The following is a 22,769-nucleotide window of genomic DNA, read 5'->3' on the forward strand; positions in this document are numbered from 1 at the left end:
CTATAAGGTATTTTATGTCACTAAATTAATCAGTAGTAATATTGTCCATTATAAAAATACATAGTTGAAAACATATTTTTTTAAACATCCTAAAATCTTCAGGATAAAGCCCCAGATTTGTGTCTAAAGACTGTGTGTCACTAACATAGTCTTCTCTCAGTTTCCTTATTCTTACATTGAGGGACTAGAAACTCAGGTCCATTTCAGATCTAACAACTCTGATTTCACACTCCCTCTTATCAACAGATTATAATTACCAGAGGCCTCTTTCTTTCTCATAGGAATGATACGTTATAGGCTTTGTTAGTTCTTTTTTTTTTCTTCCAGTACTGGGGATTGAACCCAAGGGTACTTAACCACTGAGTCACATCCCCAGTCTTTTTTATTATTATTTTTTCGAGACAGGGTCTCACTGAGTTGCTTAGGCCCTTGGTGAGTTGCTGTGGCTGGCTTTGAATTTGCAGTCCTCCTGCATCAGCCTTCCGGAGCCTCTGGGATCACAGGTGTGCGACACCTTGCCAGGAAGTTTCATTAATTCTTGTCAATATTATTGTGCCCATCTTACAGAAAGGAACTTGAGGCATGAAAAGGGCAAGTAACTTGTTTGAGGTTACAAAGTCAGAGGTGACAGCAGAGCCAAAGGTTTAGTAGAGCCATGTTCTTTCTCCTTCCTTCCCTTCCTTCTCCATCATTAAAAGAGAGAAACAAATTTCAACATGAATATAGCAAATTTTCAACATCGCATGCCCTTATCTTAGAGAGGCAGTGTTTATTTCTGTGTTTGAGGGAGAAGATTGTTCAATTAAGCCCAATTGAATATATAATTACAAAAGCAATTTAGTTCCTTTGTGCCTTGTTCTTTAAGTCATTTTTAGTTTAGTTTACTTTTTGTTTTTCAGTTTCTGTGTTTTTAGATTTTTGTAGGGTGTGTGTTTGGTAGTACTGAAACAAAGGCAGTCAAGAACCATGGGGGAACATCTTTTTAAGGTCAAATGGAGTTATCATCTCTGGCATATCCAGATTCATATGTTTTTAGCAGATATATTCCTGTGGTCCATGCAGAAATCTGAACTAGTTCCTTTATCTGGGAAGACTGAAGGGGAATTCTGAGAACCAGGTGAGACGAAGTGTGCAGAGTGGGCACTCATAGATGCTGGCAGCCACCCTCCCTGAAACCCTTCCTGGTCAGATTTCCAGACAGCTCAGGACTTTTTAGCATTTGATGCCAGGCAAGAGTTCAAGACTCTCTGAATCTAAGGCACACTGGGAATTTTTTTTCAAAGAACTTGAATGTTCCACATCTAATTAGCAAAGAAAAAAAATGTTTTGTTTTGAACTTGAAACTTCCTTGGATCAAATTCTGAAACTCCTCTGAATCTTAATTTCTTCATCCATAGGGAGGAAATAGAATATCTACTTGAATGCGTTTTATGGATAAATAAGGCAAGTAGCTACCAAATTCAAACCATCACCTCTTTTTGTGATGAAGTTTTCTTGTCATCCAGTCATGCCCATATGGTTACATGTTGTCTCTGGCTACATTACTGTCTCAATGGCAGAGTAGAATATGTAGTTGTGACAAAGATAGCGTGACCTGCAAACCATACAATTCTCTGGTCCTTTATAAAAGGTTTGCTAATTCTCGGCAAAACCCTTTGGAAAATATGTCATTGAAAAGAGATTTCTTAGTTTTGGTTGGTTGGGAAATAGATTTCTGATGTACACCATGTCAGTTGCAGATTTGGGTGAAACTGAACCAGCATTGGAATCAAAGAAGTTCACCTCCTAACTATTTTTTATTTAGGTAAAAGAAGATTCAGTAAGAAGTTCGTGCTTAGAATACAATGGTAACAACAGAGGGTAACTATTGCAGGACTTAAAGGTTTTCTTGGGGTCAATCATGTACATGAATACACACATAGGAGATGTAGAATAGTTAACTAACATTTTGTGTGTATGTTTAACTTCCATTATATTTTTCATTTAGTAAAGACATTTGTAATTCTTTAAAGTTATTGTTTTTATAATATTTATATATAAGCTTGACTTTTTAAAAAATGAATGAGCCAAACAATTCTTTTGGAAATGAAAATAGGCCATCAGCTACGTTATAAGTTCTTTTCACCAACTCATTAATTAATTTACACACTCAAGTATTTATTGAGCATGTGGACTGAGCATATGTTAGGTATCAACTTTATGATTAAGATGCAGTTCCCATCCTCAAGTACTCAGAGGATTTGAGAAACTACAATTCAATGTGTTAAGTGCTACTCTAGATAGATCCAGACTCCTAGATGATAGGAAGATGAATGAAACAGTGTGGGAACAGGGAGAGGGATGTAAAGTAGAAATTTGTAGGAACTGATGACATTTAAGCTGATTCTTGGATAGAGCTGGATGGCAGTGAGAGACTGTATGCTGACATTTATTCATTCATTCAATTAATATATGGCTTGAAAAAGTCAGGCAGATCCCTGCCCTCTGGAGAATAAAAAAGTGCAACGAGTATCATGAAGGATGAAATCCAAGGCAACGTGGCTGTAGGGGAGGGTGGGAGATTGGAAGGTGGTCTGGCATAGCCTCACAGCTACAGCTGGGACAAGAGAGAGCTAACCAGGAGAGGAATTAAGAGACAAAGTATCACAGGTTGTGGGGCAGCAAGTGGGAAGGCCCTGGAGAGGTGAGAGATTGTTTCCTGTCTTGCAGGAAAGGAGGAAAGATCATGCTGATGGCCCTGCCTACAGGCCTCATGCCATTTGGATCTTATTCTCATGCCATAGACAGCCAAAGGAAGTTTCAAAGCAGGGGAACGACATGACCTGATGATTCATAATAATAATGGTAGAGTGTAGCTATTATGATCATTTTTGAACTATCATTCTTCTAATAGGATTAGGAAAGATCCCCTGGACTGGAGGTATAGTCAAGGAGATTCAATCCAGGAACTGGTGGGGTCAATGGCTCAGCAAGGAAGGACAGGGAGCAGACCTGAGCACCAGGATGGCAACAGTCAGATTTCATGCTCTATTGTTGGCTTCCCTTTAGGGTCACCTTTGTTCTGCCCTCTGGACATGGTAAAAGATAAGAACAATTTGAAAGGAAACACCCCTGAGAGAACAACAGCTTGTTTACCTGAAATGGAAAATTCCTTAGAACAAGACTTGCCAGCTCCCTACAATTCTGAAATTATAAGGTCAATCTGCATTTTAACCTAGACAAGATCAGGATGAACTAAACTAAGAGTGGGCCACCAGCCCAGGAGTTCAGACTCCTATTTTCATTATGGACTCTTCCCTGTTTTGCTTTAGACTTTCTCTAAATTCTTGCAACTCTCTCTCTTCTCATCTCCTGATTGCATAAAAATCTAGGAATCAAATTCCCATGACTTGATTCCCTCCACACATTATGCTCTGAAGCTATTTCTATGCTGTAACCACAGTGGGTCAATTCAGTCAAATAACTGCTCAATAGAAAGGAAAGGAAACCAGTCAAAACAAGGATTTGGTGTCAAGTAAACATAGTCACAGGCTTATAATTGAATACATCTTTCCCTTTTTAACCTGTTGTTTTGTTGTGTAGATAGGACCTCAACCTGTCTGATAGTATTTTAAGACTCCTCCCATTTCTTGGTTCCTTCCTGGGCTCCTTCATGCTTTTTTCCGGCTGAGGTGTCTATCTTGGCATGGCAGAATATCAAAGGAAAGGGGAATCTGGAGTGCTCCACGTCAAATAACTTCCTGTCCCTCGCTGATGAAGGATGGACCTGCCTCTCTCTTATGCAGGATAAGTGTGAATACCCTGTGTGATAGGAAGTGATTTATAATGCCCTATGGGTCTGTATGATTCACAAGCAACTCTGGACAAGTACACAAAAGCAAATACAAAATCCACCCACTATGGAAATCAGTGTGGAGGTTCCTCAAAAGACTAGGAACGGAACCACCATATGACCCAGTTGTAGCACTCCTGGATATTTATCCTAAAGAATTAAAACCAGGGCTGGGGATATAGCTCAGTTGGTAGAGTGTTTGCCTCGCAAGCACAAGGCCCTGGGTTCAATCCCCAGTACCGCAAAAAAAAAAAAAAAAAAAAAAGAATTAAAACCAGCATACTACATGCATACCCATGTTTATAGCAGTGAAATTCACAATAGCCAAACTGTGGATTTAGCCTGCAATGGATGAATGGATAAAGAATATGTGTATACTCATACATAATGGAGTTTTATTCAGCCACAAAGAATGAAATTATGTCACTTGCAGGAAAATGGATAGAAATTGAGAACATTATGTTAAGCAAAATAAGACAAACTGAGAAACTCAAGGGTCATATATTTTCTCCCATATGTGGAAGCAGAGAAGATAAAAGAACAGAAAGGTATGGCGGAGGGATTTCACGAAAATCAGAGAGATCAGTAGAGTAGAGGAACTAGTCCAAGGGGAGGGAGGAAGGAAGAGAAAGGGGAAAATACTGGGAAAAGATGTTGGTCAAATTATTGTTAGATTGTGTGGATGTATGAATATGTAACAATGAATCCCACCATTATGTGCCACTATATGGCACCAATAAAAAAATATGGGAAAAAATCCATGAAGTTCAGTGGGATTAGCTACTTTTTTTTTTAACCAAGACAACCCTTTCCCTGCTTCACACAAGATGTCCTCAGTGAAGGACAATATCTTAAGACCCATTATGCCCCAATCAGTACATTGTAAGGGCCCTTCTTTTTTTTCTTTTCCTTTTCTCTTTCCACATTTCAGCCTAATTGTTCTCTTTTCCTCCCCTCCAGAAAAGAATGGGAGGATGCTCCATGCCTGTTTCTAGACCTACAATTACCATGAGCAGTTGGTGTTTACACATGGAAAGGAACCCATCTCCTAGGCCTGCACATCTGAGGGAAATGCCTATTTCCCCTTGAATTCAATAGGCAGCTAATGAGTTTTCCATCCTTCTGAATCTCTGAGAGTTGCTGTTGTGTCCACTGGTGAGTGTTTGCAAATGTAAAGTGGTCTGATAGACTTCCTTCTATTGCAGAAGACTTTCTGGAATTGTGTGTGGATGATCATTTATTAAGGTTTGATTGAAGTTTGAAAATAGTTTACAACTCTCTCTCTCTCTCTCTCTCTCTCTCTCTGTATAAAAAGAAAACTTGATTTTCATGACATCATAGGTATTGGGAGTGGGTCTGGTAACCATGAAAAAAGGTGGCTTCTCCTGATCTTGAAGTCCACATTTAGAAGAGAGCCTGGGTTAGCAGGAGACAGCTGCTCCACTCTCTTGTCTTGTCTTCTTTTAGGATCTTCTTTTAACAATGAAAAGATGCATAGATCAAAGTACAGCAGATTATGAGTCAGCCCTGCCATTCTCTGCAGATCATGATTATAGACCAGTCTACAAAATAGAGAGAAGAGGGTGAGGCAGGAGAGGGAGAAATTCTGATATAGGAATAAACACAGAAAGTCATCTTATCTGCAAGCTTCAGTGTTCATAGTCATAAAGTACCAGTCAGGTTTTTAGAGAGTCATTAGAGGGATGCAAGAACTGATTTGAGTATGAGACTTTCAATCATTTGGACACAGGCTTAATTCCCTGTAAGAAAGCTACAGAAAATCCATGACCTAAATCTCTAAACTTGGGTATTTTCAAGGAAACCACCAGACTTCCCCATGGTCTTAAATAAAACACAATTAACAAGATGCCTAACATGCCCCAGATGTCTTTTGTATAATTAGATCAACAACACCACAGGTTATCAATAGTACAGCATTGGAAATTTAGATCTCTCTACAACCAAGACTCCATAGACTTAGTGATATACACAAGTGGAAACAAGGAAAGAATAAAACCTCAAGCCCAAAACAAAGCCAAAACCAAAACACATGCAAAACTACCAATGAAGTTAAAAACCTAGGATTGGCTCAATGGTACAGTAATCACCTGACATGTAGGTTGGTATCAATAAAATTCTGTATTTTAATAAATGTAAGTTGGTATTACGTGCCCATTTTATGGATAAACAGGCTGAGCCTCTGAGAGACATCAGCAATCCTAATGTGTAGAAGACTGCAAGGCCAGGACTCAAACATAGTACCTGGAACTCCAGCACATCCAGCTTCCATTGTTGCGTTAACAGTCAAATCTTTACCAGGCTCACTGGGGAAAGATGATTTCACATATAATTTCTTAAAAGTAAGAATGAGAGTGGGGAATGAAAATGTGACCCAAGCATACCTAAAAAACGGAAGACATGCTAGATCATAGACCAACTAGGGTGTGAACATGAGCTAGTAAACCACAATGTTTATGGGAATGACCCAAACACAAGCCACTGCACCATCTGGAAAAAAGGCGAAGCCTACACAAGAAAGAATGCCAAGCAGAAAAGTGATCTGGGTTTATGTCAAACAAAGATGAATATTTCCTGTTTCTTCTCACTTTAAGTAGTTATTCCTGTTTATGACATATCCCTGGCACTGAACTCAAGTGAGTGTGTTGATTGGGTAGAAAACCAGTAGAAACTGACAGAGTTTTTAGATGGAGACCCCACCTTGGGGCAAAGTTCAGGATTTCAATAACAGAGGTTGCTTTCTTAATAAACAGCCATTTTACCAGTGACTTAAGATATTGGAAGAAAAAAACCTGCTTGCTAGACTTTAAGATCAGCTTACAGAGAGAGGAGGATGGAAGTTGGGTATTTAGCATTTGAAATACAGATCAGAATTCAGAAGAGACCAGAGGATGTTGAAAAAGGATTCATTAAAAAAGAAAAAAATGTATACAGTAGACCTGTTGAACAAATGATGAAACAATGTAAGGTAGTTCTGAAGAAAATGAAATTGGAGAAACAGGTTATAAGGCAAAAGGTCTATGGATCATAGTTATGGTACTTTTGTTCCTGAAATAAAAACTTAAAGTATTCCATGATGAGCATAAATATTTCATAACACCAGTTCATTGGGTATCTACTTGATTACTTCTGTTGAGATCTTGATGAGGTAGAGCAAAGGAGAATTAGAATCAAAACAATCAGTTCAGTTGATTGTTGGGCACTCAGAGGATACTTCTTGATTAAAAACTAAAATATACTCTTTTTGCATTTTCAGTTTTATTGAAGTATCATTGACATGTGATAAAAGGCACATATTTAAAATGTGCAATATGATATGCTTTGATTTATACACACACCTGTGAAACTGTATGGCAATCAAGCCACGGAGCATATCCATCATCCCTTGAAGTTTTCTTTTTCCCCATAGTAATTCCTGCCTTTCCATTCCCAGGATCTAGGCAACCAGTGATCTACTTTCTGTTACCATAGATCATATTTTACAGATTCAATTTTATATCAGTGAAATCATCTAATGGGTTTTCTTTAGTCTAGCCTCTTTCACTCAGCATAATAATGTTGAGAATCATGATGTTTCAAGTGTCAATATTTAATTTCTTTTTATTCCTGAATAATCTTCCACATGGTTTACTTTTTAGTGCTTAGTTATTACTTCTATGGATAGATTGGTCAGTTGATACACTTATTCTATTACTTCTTTATTTTCTTTTTTCAGTGCTGGCTCTATTTTTTATTCTATATATTTTGCGTAATGCATCATAGACTCAGTAAATATTCATATTGATTTATTTAAGGACTTGGTCCAAACATTTTTTTTAAACCTCTTAAAGAGGATTCTATTGGAGGCAATTCATTCATTTGTTCATTAAATCCTTCAGCAAATATTGATGAGGCCCACACAAGGCCCCAGACACTATTTTAGGCACTGGAGATATAGTAATAAAGAAAACAGACCCTCATGCTTTTACCTTTTAAGAGAGAAAACAAAACAAAATAAAAACACAAATGATATAAGTTGACACATGCAATTTGGAAGTAATCACTAGGGTAAAGAGCTATCAGATATCATAACCAGGCAGTCTGGATTCTGACTGGCTCCTACAAATTGGACTAAATATAGACTTTGGTGCGATTTTCTCAAACTCATAAAGGTCCCATGGAAATTGACTTGGAACAGGAGTTGAAAGAAACATGAGGTTGCCACCAATGGCCAGGAGTTAGAGAAAGAGGTCATCATTAGATTGGAAATCCCCCTCCTGCTTCCCATAGGAATTAAACTCATATCCACCTGGAGGAGAATTATCAGAGGGTGACCACCACAGTCTCCTCCCCTGACTGTAGGAATCAAGAGAGAGAATTTTACACTGGGAGAACACTCTCTGGAAATTAAAGCCTGACACATTATGTCAGTAAATGTCCCACTCCAGTTCCAACTATAAACCTGAAGCCAGAGATGTGTGTGCTTCACTAACTGCACTAACTTCACTTGGGTATTTGGTTTGGGGGAGGAAAGACAATAAGGGTAGAACAAACTAAAACTTCCACCAAGTCAAAGTATTTTGCTCCAAGACTGATGAAAGAGCACCCTAAATGTATCACCAAAGAATGTCAAATACTTTCTCTGCAAGAAACATTTTGGTATTTGAGCTTAGGTAGGTTTAACAGAGGAGTATAAGGAGATAGTTTCTGTAACTAGAGGAAGAGAACCTTCTCTGCCTACCTTCAGCACTTTTACCCTGGTGTTATTTAGCACCTGTCCAAAGCAGACGAACATTCTGAGAACTAGATTTTCTGTTCCCATTGCCTTTGAAGAATGAATGATGGGGTTGATGGTCAAGAGAGCAGCAGGCAAGAATTAGAGTAGGAGTAAGGGGTGAGAACTGTTTATTCCAAGATGCTTAGAAATTTTATGAATAATTTTTGTGAAAGTAAAAATTTCGGTTGCAGAAACTCGCTTCTTTGAACAGGGAACTTCAATCATAAGAGTCTTAAAATTCTTTTGGGAAGACAGGTTGTTTTGATTTTTGTTTCAGAGTCATTTAAAAACAAAAGTATAGACTTATAACACAGAGGGAACCTAATTCCACTCCCACATTTTACAGATGACGCAGAGTTCAGAGCTACTGTTGTTAGGTAGGTCAGTCAACCTTGAACAGGTGGGTAGAGGGAAAAACAATAAGGGGCAGTGACTTACAGGAAAGATATTAGATATATGCATAAAGAAAAATCCATGAGTCACAAAATTAAATTCACAGGGTGCCTTATTGAGCAGGCAAACATGAGGAAAATGGGGTCTGGTATGTCAGAATCTCCTCCAGTCATAGTTAATTATAATCCCTTAAGGGAACTACTGTTTTCAAAGCATGCCATTACTATCTCTTGTGAACTGGTCCGAATGACCCTTCCTTATCACCAAAACTATGTCACAATCATCCGAACCACTCCTTATAACTAGGACATCATGGCCCTCACAAAGAAAGTTTGCTAAAGGTTATACCAAGGGATAATAAAGCACTTAAGGGGATATGAGAGAATAGAACACGAACTAGAAACCCCAAACACCTTTAAGCCCCCTGACCCTACAAAAGTCACATCATTCTCCTTGGAAATGTCCCATTTAACACTTGTCCTGAACATCTGTACTCTTGCTCTTTCTAATAAACTGCTTGTTACTCTGTGAGACTCGTTTGAAATTCTTCCTGTAAGCTGCAAAAATTGGTGACTGTGGACCCTGCAGCTGCTTTGACTCTGCAGGTGGGTCTCCTCTGTGACACTGTAACAATGGTGGGGAGCATGGGGGCACTCTCTTTGTTTCCTGGCTCTGAACAGTGTAATTTCCTCTGCAGATTATAGAAAAGGTAATTTAAAGACCAGGTGTGAGGGTGAGTTTTACTATATGTAAATTATACCTTACAACCCGATGTTAAAAAACAAAAAAGCATATGTTATTCAATGCCTCCTCTTGAACCCAGTATTCCAAAGCCAGATCTTTCTGTATTCTACTTCTCAGCAGTAGTGTCCCTCCCCTGAGTCCTTGCTCCATGTGTGGTTTGTTTGAGGAGGAAGCTGTGGGCTGAATACAGTGTACTGTACAAAGGCAGTAACTACAGTGACTGGAAAGAAACGCTCATTCAGTCTTGAGCCTGATGGATCAAGAGCTTCTGATAGTGTTGTGCAAATCTGACATCCCCATGAAATCAATCACTCCTCTGGTGGAGAAGCCATTGCATCTCAGCCAATTCCAGCTTGGAGTTCAGAATTGAAAACAAAACGGTTCACCCGTGATGGGAAAGAGACATTTGGTATTCTTGTTGGCTTCCTGGCTAATTATAAAGTGTTAATGACATTCAAAGGAAACTTGCCTCCCTCAGTGATCTACAAATAAGGAAGGGCGATAGAAGGTGAGCCAAAGAAAAGACTGGGGCCTCCAGTGAAATGCAGAGCAAAACCAATCAACCCTTAATCACCAGAGAGAATATTTTAATTTACAAAGGAAATAGACACCCTGGTAACTTAGAAAACCAGCACAGGCTGAAATTGGATGGGACCTAGAGTTCTGAAACTAATCATAGCTGGTTTTCAAAACTCAAAGATTTGTTATTGCAAAACATTACTCATACTATAAACCAATAGAATGAATGGTGACCTCTTTATTAATGTCCATATTAAACATGTACACCAGAAATATAAATAATGTGTTTAAGAGGAATTAGGAAAGAAGAATAGAGACACTAAAGCTTAATGACTTTGGTAACAGAACGCTTCTATGATATAAAAGGTTTCTTTCTTTAATCTTTACTAGAACAAGATCAGTGTAGAATTCTGTTTGTCCTGTGTGAATGTTCTTGATGAGTATTGTGCCTGTGGTTAAAATGATATTGAATTCAAGAGTTTAAATTTTCACTTTGAGACCACAAACTTGTTGAGTGGGATTAATGAATTAATCATTACTATAATTTTTAGGTCACATGAGATATCGGTTGCAGGAACAGAAGAGGGTGATACTTTTCTCATCTGTTTTAAAAGTCATGATCAACTTTCCTATAACAAAAGATAGATTAACAAGAGAAGAGCATAACAGATTATTTAATCAACGTTTTACATGACACGGGAGCCTTCCCTGAAGATCCAGCAAAAACTCTATTATTGTGCATAGGTTTGCTGAGGAGGTATGGAATGTCATAGAAATGTGATTGAACAAGAAATTATGATCTGATGTAACACTCTGAAGTGGGGAAACCCAGCAAGTCTTGACTTGTTAAATTCTTCTTAAACTTTCTGTGTGCAGGTCACAGAATTTCTTCATGGTCAGCTCCTAAACAAAAAGGTGGCACAAGAGGTTAGAGTAATATTCTGTAGGTTTTGGCCATGCATGATGGCACATGCCTGTACTCCCAGTGGCTTGGGAGGCTGAGGCAGGAGGATTGCGAGTTCAAAACTAGCCTCAGCAAACGCAAGGCACTAAGCAACTCAGTGAAACCCTGTCTCTAAATAAAATACAAAACAGGGCTGGGGATGTGGCTTAGTGATTGAGTTCCCCTGAGTTCAATCCTGGAACTTCCCCTAAAAATATTTGTAGGTTTTATGGCTGACTTTGGGAAAGAGGGTCCTAGTTTCTATGATTCACCTTGGGGAAGAGGAATTCTAGTTTCTAAGGACTGTGTGGTATTAAAAAGGGAGCAGGAGAAATAGGGCAGGAAAGGGTCTGAAAGAGACTTTGCTTCTGAGACCTTCCAATGTCTTTTAGTTCAAAGTACTTCATAGGCTAAAGTGCCATAATCTGGGATACTGTTTTCTGAGTTCCAACAGAATCTTGGTGTTCAAGGGACTGAATCTTTTTATTCCTAAGCATTTTGAATCATGCTTTTCTCTCAGCCTGTGCTGACATTGGTGAATGAATGAATTTAGCACCTTCTTAATTTCCCTTCTTATAATTACCATGCATTTTGTTAAATTTATTGAGTAGTTCTCCAGTGTCTTTCAAGAAATTTTATTTATTTATTATTTTTAATTTATTATTTTATGGTACTGGAGATAAAACTCAGGGACTAAGCATGTACTCTACCATCCAGCTGCACCTCAGCACCTTTCAAATGTTTTCATTTTCTTCCCCTTCTGCTTCTTGGCCTTTTCTGAGCTCTACTTAGCTATGGGGAGTGTTTTTGCATGTTAGACGACCCTCTACACAGGATTAACATGTTTCAGGGGGCTGGGGAGATAGCTCAGTTGGTAGAGTGCTTGCCTCGCAAGCACAAGGTCCTGAGTTCAATCCCCAGTACCAAAAAAAAAAAAAAAAAAAACATGTTTCAGGAATGACATAAGCAATAATTTTCGGCTGTTCAAATTCATTAAAATGGGGGTCAGGGTACTGTGAAGACTTAGTGTGTGTTCATTGTGACAATAGGATGAGTGAGAGTAATCACCTGATTCAGGGCTAGTTATTTTAAAACATCTTTAAGGATACTTCTCTACTTTTAGTAATGCTTCACAAGCTTGTTTGGGATTGAGTTCCCAAGAAGGAGGGCATGCCACAGGGTCAGTGCATTTAATTTTTTTCCCATCTTGCTTTATTTACTCATGCATTGCATGATTCTGTAGTGACTCTACAAAGTTAAAGACTTACTGGACAAATGACTGGCAGGGTCCTGGGCTGGGTAGAATGCTCTGGAAGATGTGCTCTACGTCTTTCTGCAACTTGGTCTTGCTTTAAACCTGGCACTAAATTTGCCAACATATGAACTGCATGTCTTCAGGAAGATAAAGAATAGGAAATAAAGAGCAGGAAACCATGATCAGGGACATCAAAATCACAGTCTTTTTAATATCTCACCTCCTTTTATATACCTTCTTCACCTGCTATTCCATTGCAGAGTTCTGCCCCCAAAAGTATGGATCCCTTTGCCCACTTCGCATCTTCACACTCCCTGTCTCCAGAAGAGCTCTGGAGCCCAGAGAAAACTGTCAAATGTCTGGTATTGGACAGGGTCTCATGACTTACATCACAAAGGAATAAATAACCAACCTGAGTCCCTTGAGCTGTAGACATAGGCCTATTTCCTCTAGTAGGGAATTCCACAAAACCCTTTTCTACCTTCTAGAAGAGCAAAGCTAAGGATGGCTTTGAATCTATCCAGGTCTTTTATGCTCCACTGGGCATTAGACCAGTGAATGAGCAAAGCATCTGCTGTGCCTAAAATGTTGGACTCAGATACGTGATAGTCTTAGCCTCAAAGAGAGCAAGAATTACCACAAGTACAGCTCTTTCTCCATCTCTGCTTGGGTGCCCAGGACTACAGGCCTGTCCACTTCCTCTGGGCACCCCGCCACTCTGATTCTCTTGCCCATCCCAGACTACTCCTCCACCCTGATATTGGTTCCTGCCTCAGGTGCAAACTCAGCCCTACCCTGGCAAGCACTATGTCAGCCTCAAGCATCACAACCTTTACTTCTAGATTTGTCATGATATGGGTATTTCCATTGCTGGGTTGGGAGCCATTTTTCCCCAATAACCCAGGAGTTCTCAGTAACCCATAGGGAATCTTGACTCCTGCCATTAAAGGTCAACAGCAGTCCCCACTTCCCTATAGTCCAGTTGATACTCAAATTAGCCAATAAGCTATCTTGAGCAATTTTAAGCTGCAATTGCCTTAAGATTCCCTCTATTTTGAGTTTAAGATATGTAACACTTAAGAAAAAAGTCAAATTTTGATGAGTGCTTTGTGCAACCAGCCATACTGTTTTATACTCCATCTGGATAAATACAATTTATCAATGCTTCATCAAGGATTTCAGCTGAAAATACAACACCAGGCCCTGTCTGTAACTGGAAAATACACATATATAAACAAACTAGTGCTATTCAGATAAGAATTCATTGCTGTCTCATTTTTCTTTAAAATAATGTGAAATCAAGGAACAATTCTCCATTACAAAGTGGGATTTGATGTCAGGTGGAGACAAATGAGGATAACAGAGTTACTTATTTGGCATAACTGCCTAGAAAGAAACTGAAAAGGATTCAACAATGTTAAATAGGCACAAGACACTCTTTCCAGAATAATCAAATGTCCAAGTTACAAAATCCCAAAGAAGTCCTAAACTTTCAGATGGGAGAATTTGTCTCTTTTCCCAGCTGGAGTATTTGTGAGATGTCTCTCAGAAACAACTTAATATGCAAATCTTTCACCCTCTGAAAAGGAAGGAAGTCTATTTGAAGCAACTCTAGGGAGAGGAAGCAAAAAGACTTGAAAATGCATTTTTCACATAGGTTTTGTGAACTACCCAAAGCATTTAGAGTGAACATGGTCATTTCATTTTTTTTCACTACAGGTTATCTACAAAGACCACAGGAAATGTTTAAGCAAATTTAAAAGCTATTTCTCAAGAGTTATTTGGATAAGCACAGTAATTTAGAGAATTGGCTTCTAACAACTGAAGTCCTAACACCCTACTCAACCTTTTTCTGTGAATTGACTAACAAGTGATATTAATGCTTAGTAACAAATGTAGGAGACATCAATTTTGAAAAAATGTTTACTGTTTTATTGCTTTCATGGAGAACTAACTCAAAGAAATGCACCTCTTGGATTTATAGAAAGATAGAAGGAAAGACAGTTGGATGAATATGTGATATGGGAAGCCTAAGTTCAGTATTCTTAATCTGAAAATCTGAAATATGAGATGTTCCAAAGTCCAAAACTCTTTGAACACTGACAAGGTGCCACAAGTGGAAAATTCCATGTCTGACCTAATGTGACTGACCTCAGTAAAAAAAACAGGCACACTAAAAATATTTTATAAAATTACCATCAGTCTATGTGTATAAGGTGTATATGAAATATAAATGAATTTCATGCTTAGAAGTGGGTCTCAGCCCCAAGATATGTCATTATGTACATGCAAATATTCCAAAATATGAAAAAAATCTCAAATTTCATGTTGGAATCCAAGTGGGGGAACCCGAGAGTTCACTAGAATTCATTAAAGTGCTCAAATTTTTTAAGTTGACATTTTTAATAATAAAATGTTAAGAAAAAATCAACTTCTAATTTTGAAAACTTGAAATGTAGAATGTGACTGTTGGGCTAAAGATGGGACACATTCATGCTCTGTAGCCTGAATTAGTAATTTAAGCTCTAATATCCAACCAAGCTGCTAATTTATCAAAGATGGTAGTGCAGGCAATGGAGTTTTTCTACCTGTAATCCTCTAGATGTTTGAATGGTGCATGTCCACTTACATTTCAACATTTTCTACAATTCTTAGACTCAGCAAAAGTTTTCATTGGAATGCAGCAGCAAATTTTAGGATCTGGTTGCCTATGAATAAAAAATAAATGAACCAGTCATCTCTTTCAAAAAGACTTCCCTGATTTCCTCCTTATTAATACCATTTTTATGCTCACTCTTCTCTGGGTAAATTCTAGCACGAACCCTCTCATTGGACTGATTAGGAGCCTCTCCAACTAGAGTATGATTCCCCCAAGGGTAAGAACAAAGTGTTGGTTGACTTTGCATCTCCAGCACTCAGCATCTTGGTTAGCCAAGCATGGTGGATTGCCAGCAAATACTGCATTTGTCTATTCATGGATTAATTCTGTGTGTCCCTATAGACACAGAGGCTCAGGCCCTCTCCTCATATGGCAGTCAACCACCCAGGTCTAAGAATTACATGTCTATCAGCTTAAAGAAGAGTCTCTACTGTGGCATCCCCTGGATCACTCAGGGGATTCTAAAGCACACTGATGCCTCCATCCTATGTGTTAAATTTCTGATTAATTGCTATGGGGTGTGGTCTGAGTCTCAGGATGTAAAACTCTCCCTAGGTGTTAAAAATGTGAAAGAAGAACCCCAAACTCCTGGGTTAAGACTTTTCAGGTCACCAGAAAGTTTCATTTTCTCTCACTGTCTTTCATTTGATTCTCAAGAAACATCTTCCAGGTCTTCAAGACAGAAGGTTATCATTTAAGTGAGTTACTCTCAACAAAGAGTAATTTTGCCTCCCAGGAGACAGTTGGCAATGTCTGGAGACATTTTTGGTTGTCATGCCTGAGGGTGAGTGCTATCAGCATCTAGTGGGTAGAGGTCAAGGATGCTGCCAAATATCCTGCAGTGCACAGGATAGGTCCCCCACAAAGAATTATCTGACTTCAAATGTCCATGCTGCCAAGTTTGAGACACTCTTGTCTATGGCGACTTTGATTAACTAGGGCTTCTTAGTCAAAGTAATTTCTTTGCTACTATTTCTTCATACACACTGTGCCCATGTCCTAGATATGACAGGCAACTGCACAACAGTGTATTCCAAAGTACATCTGAGTCAACTGCTGATGTTACAAGTTGGAGTGGCTCTAGTGAAGGAGACACTGACATTCAACAAGTGTTCCCTTTGTACCAGGCACTTTATGTGCAGAGCCATATGTTCCTCCCAACAATCTTGACATAGGGATTCCAATTTTGAAAACTACACTTATTATATAGGTCACACATTTAATTAAGGGTTTGAGCTCCAACTTACTCTAAAGACAACAAGTTGCCTTCATCCCCAATAAGTTTGTGTTCCTTTAATATGCAATTAATAATTCCCTATTTCTCAAACCCCTTACTTAAGAGACTAAAATCTAACAATTCTTCACTGTACCTTCCCTCAAGGACTGGAACTGATGTGCTGAACAAGTGAAATCATTAGCAAGGCACCCTGGTACCCTTCCCTTGTAATCCCACCTTCCTCCAGCTCACCAGGAGTTCATCGAATGCCTTTTAAGGAAACACATTCATCACTTTGGTATAGTCAAAGTCAGGACTTATCCTTGTTGTCTGGGATAATTGAGTCAATTGTGTAGAAATGGAAACTTGTGAATACTTTAATGATACGCCTATTAATAAAGTATTAAATGTCACAGTTAAAATGGAAGGTATAATACTAATAGAGTATTAGACCCAGCACAATTCCTGGAATAAGATTTGCACTTAATAAGTGTTTGCTGGGTAAACCAATGAAGTAATCAAATGAATTAAAATAAGCAATAAATTCAAGTAATTTATAGAATGAAAAGTCTGGGAAATTTTTATTTGAGATTGATGTGTTCTCTAGGGATAACTGAAAAAGGTAATAGCTGATTTTCATTTTATTATTAAAACACAAATGGAGCATGTCAATATTTATTTTCTGATCCTTATATTGGTATCTAGAGTGTCACTAAATATACGGATGAATATAATTCTAATATTCACATCAATATTTTAGACGGTACTGAGGATTGAATTCAGGGGTGCTCTACCATTGAGCTATACCCCTAGCCCTTCTTTTTTTTCTTTTGAAACAACATCTCAATAAGTCACCATGGCTGGCCTTGAATTTGCCATCCTCCTGCCACAGCCTCCAGAGTCACAGGGATTACAAGCGTGTCCCACTGTGCCCAACTCACATCAACATTTCTTGTATATATTACACTTTTCTTATAAAGAAGGATAAATAGCTTAAAATAAAAAATATTTTATATGATTAGATTTTTTAAAAAATAATTTTTGTGCTATTATACGTATATGACAAATATCCCTTGAACTGACCTCTCCATTAGACACAGGGTTGAGAGTCCATGAGTTCTTTCAACTTCTTTTAAAAATCAGAAAGAAAATGTTAATATAATATGGTATAAATTATATTTGTATTTATATTTACAGAGACACAAAATATAATTTTATATATATATATATATACATATATATATATATATACACACACACACACACACACACACACACACATATATATGTATATATGTATATGTGCTCTATCATGGAGCTACACTCTGGCCCCAAGAGATAATTTTTATGTTAGCTTCTCATTTACATTTTTTAGAGAGTTTTGTGTGATCACCTAAATGACTCTCTGGATCCTCCTATTGGAGGTAGGCTGGCAGCTGAGGACATTCTACATCTAATTGATGACAAGGGGCCAGTTTAGGGAGTGAAAGCAGAGTCTCAATTTGTGAAGTAGGGATATACTGACTTGCAGATCAAAGGTGACACGTCAAAAATGATTCTAAGATTTTTCAAGTCAGGGACATGAGTGGCCCAAGGTGCAATATCCCAGTGATCTCCAGGAAATCCAGTGAGACAGTAGTGGTCAGTGGGTCTCATAAGGAATGGGACTAGGAAGAGCTAAAGTCCTGGCAGAGACAAAGGAGGAACCACCATAGCAGATTGCCCCATGTCCGACAGAGATAGGAGGACAGGCTGGAGAGCTGGACCCAGAGGCCAGAATAGGACAGAGTTGTAAAATTTGTGGAGAGTTCAGTAAATTCAGAGGTCTGAGAAGAATCAAGGATGTTAAGGCTTAGACAGCTACCCCAAGATTTGACCATCCCAAGAGCACCAGAGGTCTTTGCCTAGCTGCTTCTGAAGGACAATGTCTGGAGAAGCCAGATTGCAAGAAACAGAAAATACAGAGCCAGAGAAGGAGAAAGAGAGTCTTAAATGACCCTCCTGGAGAGCCAGGGCATTTAAGACATTAAGTTGAAGAAAAGGAGTCAGTGGCTAGGGAGAGACAGAACATGCTGGACTTTTTCTTCTCTTTTGTTTGCAGGAATAATGCCATGTTTGTAAATAATGGTTTATTGGAACACAGCCATACCTGTTTGCTCATGTCTTGTTTATGACTTCTTTTACACTACAAGGACAGAGTTGAGTAAGTGTAACAGAGAGTATCTGGTCAACGAAGTAAAAAATATATACTATCAGGCCTTTTAAAGAAAGTTTCTCAACCCCTGGTCTAGGTCAACCCTCAATGCAAAGATGAAAAAACAGACATTCCATTACATTTCTGTATCCATTTGCTTTCTTGTTCTGACAAAGCAGAAGTGCCTACTGGAACTACAAATATATCCATCATCACCCACAACATTTTAGGGGTTATTTGTTACTATTTTAGCACAAAGCAAGTCACCATTTTCTACTCTTATCAGGATGAATTTTCTTCTCCACTCTAGCTGCAAACCAAAACTAAAGCTAACCTCACTTCCGTTCTTTGTACAGGCCTCATAGCAGGAATGTTTATTGGGCACATTAATGAGCAGAAGTGACTTAGCTTCATAGCTGTCTTAGAAAACTTGGAGATTTCAATGAAAAGGAAATACTTTTGTTTCTGCCTTCATCCTATTTTAGTGTGAATCAAAGTTAATAGCTAATGGTTGGGTTGGCAGTGCACAAGAAAGGGCGAGGTTGTCAGAAAATCAAAATCACACAGTTTCCTGTTTTTGAAGATGTATTTCAACAATATCTCTGAGGGTTTCAAAGACAAAAATGGCTGTTTGCCAGGGTCAGACCAACTCCAAGTGCCTTTGTTTGTTTTATTGTTTGATGCTGAGGGGTCAAAGCATCCTCTCATTGTGTTCTTCTCTTTGCTCCCCACCCCTGTTATCCTGCTGAAAATTAAGTTTTCTAAATTTCATTTTTGTTGATTCTTGCAACTAAGTATTGAGAAATTAGAAAAGATTTACCACACTAGGATATCTTTTAAGGTTATAATTGACTACACACAAAGATAGCAGAATAATAGTAGTTTTGGGAAAGATATTTATAATGATTTTTCAACCAATAATTTTATATTTTGACAACAAAATTCCTTTCATTTCCCCCCTTTTGAACATGAAAAAGTGCCTCTTATTGGTGTTCTAATCTACTTTTCCAAGTCTATTCTTCCCCATTCATTCCTATACACCCCCACACTATTTTTAAATTATGGCTTGTGGTCCACATAGCCTAACACCAAGGCTGCACACCTGAACTACTCTGTATGTCATTGTCATTTGCTGTCCTTCTAATGATTGAAAATCATTGGTTACTAATTGAATAGACTATCAATGTTTGATATTGAACCATCTCTGAGTCATCAGTTTATTCTGTTCAGCTTGGAAATAGGCAGGGATTCATGCACACACTTGAACTTTGATTCTCTGCTTGTTCATCAACAAAAGGAATTAATACAGAGATGATCTTTGGCCATTAGTATTCACCACAGGAATTACTGAGACAATCTTAAAACATCATAAAAATCAAGAGTTTATAGCTTAGTCCCATAAAATCTGAATTATAGTGCATTACAAATTAATATTGCTCTAAATCAACATAATCCATTCATCACACTAATTAATATTCATAATTACTGGGAAGACTTTCCTGAGTAGTTCACAGATTCAAATCAATATTTTCTACTTGGTACAATTATATTCATTTATATATATATGTATATGTATATGTATATATATGCATATGTATGTGTATATATATAATTTTCTATAATTCTAAAAATAATATGGACTCAGGATAAAGGAATGACTATTCATCTCTTCTCAATATCATTCAATGCTACTTTATATAAGCTTTCAGAATACTTTTTGCTCTACTTATAAAAATATAATTAATAATGATTGATTCTTTTCCTCAACAACTATCTGAGTAGAAGCATACCAAATGTTTTTTAAAAAAAGGAACCATACTAATCATACTATACATTTTCACTTACATTTTTTTTAACCTAATGACATACTCTGAGCATCTTTGTGTATTATTACATCTGCCTCATTTCATGGCTGTACAGTATTCCACTGTATGGAGATAGGATATTTTAACCAGTTGCTATTTAATAGTTTTTTTTACATTAATTCTAGTTTTTCTTTTCTTACACTTTTTCTTTTTTCTTTCTTTTTTTTTGCTGGTATAAATGTTGTCTTTTTTATTTTTATTTTTTTGCACCCAGGGCCTTGTGCATGCTAAGCATGTACTCTACCACTGAGCTACACCCTCATCCCCATATCTTTTATATCATTGTTCAATTGTGCAAACTGCTATAAATAAAATAACTGAATCAACTGGAGTCTAAATAAACATCTTGTGATCTGTTGCTAAGTTGCCCTCTCCCAAATTGTTCTGGTATATATTTTCTTTTGCAAATTTCAAATTACTTTGTAAATCTTTAAAAACTATTATCATAATTCAATCACAAGTCATTAATATTTAGAAAAAATATTCTTTTCATGAGGAACATCAATAAACTGCCAGTATTTTATGAATGAAGAGATGATTCAAAGGCACTAGGAAGGATTGTCAATTTTGAAAGCTGAAGGTTAGGCAGATTGTCCCCACTAATGAACCTATGAATGAGTAAAAGAATGTATAAGTGGGTGAATAAAACAGAAAGTCCTCTATTAAGAATTCACACACTAGGGCTGAGGTTGTAGCTCAGTGGTAGAATGCTTGCCTAGTATGGGTGAGGCACTGGGTTCAATCCTCAGCACAACATAAAAATAAATTAATTAAATAAAGGTATTGTGTAAAAAAAAAAAGAATTCACATACCAAAGCACAGCTAATTCTCTGTGTCCTCTGGTGAACAAAAGTATCATGGTAGCCACCCTGATAAAGTACAGTCTCTTGCCTAAATGGCCTACCACAAATATACAGTCCTACACAGTCACATTTGTGAAAGTTTTATTGCTTTTTAAATCCACAACTCCACAACTGTTCACTGCCAGATGATTTACTGTGATAACAGGTCTGTGAAAGCCATTTAGAATTTGAAATTTTGCCTAGGAAACATATCCATAGAATATTGTGCATCTTCCTGCAGCCACATCAATGTTCATTGCTGCTCAATTCACCATAGCCAGATTGTGGAACCAACCTAGATGTCCTTCAATTGATGAATGGATAAAGAAACTGTGGTATATATACACAATGGAATATTGCTCAGCCATAAAGAATAATAAAATTATGGTATTTGGAGGCGAATGGGTGAAATTGGAGAATATCATGCTAAGTGAGATAAGCCAGGCTCAAAAAACCAAAGGACGAATGATCTCGCTGATAAGCGGATGATGACACATAATGGGGAGTGGGAGGGGGGCAAGAATGGAGGAAGGAGGGACTGTATAGAGGGAAAACAGGGGTGGGAGGGGTGGGGGGGAAGGGAAAAAATAATAGAATGAATCAACCAACATTACCCTATGTAAATGTATGATTACACAAATGGTATGCCTTTACTCCATGTACAAACAGAAACAACATGTATCCCATTTGTTTATAATAAAAATAAATTTAAAAAAAGAATATTGTGCATCTTCTGTTTTTTTTTTTTTTTTTTTGGTACCAGGGATTGAACCCAGGAGCGCTTAACCACTGAGCCATATCCATAGTCCTTTTTTGTATTTTATTTAGAGACAGGGTCTCAGTGAATTGCTTATGGCCTTGCTAAATTGCTGAGACTGACTTTGAACTCTTGATCCTCCTGCCTCAGCCTCCCAAACCACTGGGATTACAGGCATGTGCTGCCACACCTGGCTCCCTTTTTTTTTTGTACTTGTAGATGGACAGAATGCCTTTATTTTTATTTGTCATGTGGTACTGAGGATAGAACCCATTGCCTCACACATGCGAGGCAAGCACTCTACCACTGAGCTACAACTCCAGTCCCTCCATTTTGTTTTGTTGTGAGATTTGTGATGATCTAGAACTTAACATGAGGTCCTTTTAGGAAGTGGAAGGCCAAATCTGAATGGAAGTTCCAACTTTGAAAGAAAAATGACTATAAGGCCAAGGCATCTCAACAAATATATGCATGTTGGTTATTTAACTTTTTATGCACATAGTGTTAGAAAGCAAAATAGCATGATTCAAATTAAGATCTACCTAACTTTATACAATGTATACTCATCAAATCAGGGTAATTACTATTTCTTTCTCTTTACCACTTCTTGATGTTTGGTAGCTTCAAGCTCCTCTCCTAGTTCTTCATTAAATATATAATAGGTTATTGTAAACTATAGTCACTCTCTAGTACATATTAACCTATAGAATGTAAAAAACAATGCTAGTGTTCAGGAAGGAAAGCACCTATGTTAACAGAGGTGTCACTGGAATAGT

At 37.8% G+C, this 22,769-nt stretch overlaps 1 non-coding gene across 1 annotated transcript; it reads left to right on the forward strand.

Moving 5' to 3' along the window:
* Nucleotides 1-4,003: 4,003 nt before the first annotated feature.
* Nucleotides 4,004-4,077, forward strand: Trnaa-cgc (transfer RNA alanine (anticodon CGC)). The gene has a single exon. It is a non-coding gene; the product is annotated as a tRNA-Ala (tRNA).
* Nucleotides 4,078-22,769: the final 18,692 nt, after the last annotated feature.

Source organism: Sciurus carolinensis, chromosome X (genome assembly GCF_902686445.1).
Source record: "Sciurus carolinensis chromosome X, mSciCar1.2, whole genome shotgun sequence".
Classification (NCBI taxonomy): Eukaryota; Metazoa; Chordata; class Mammalia; order Rodentia; family Sciuridae; genus Sciurus; species Sciurus carolinensis.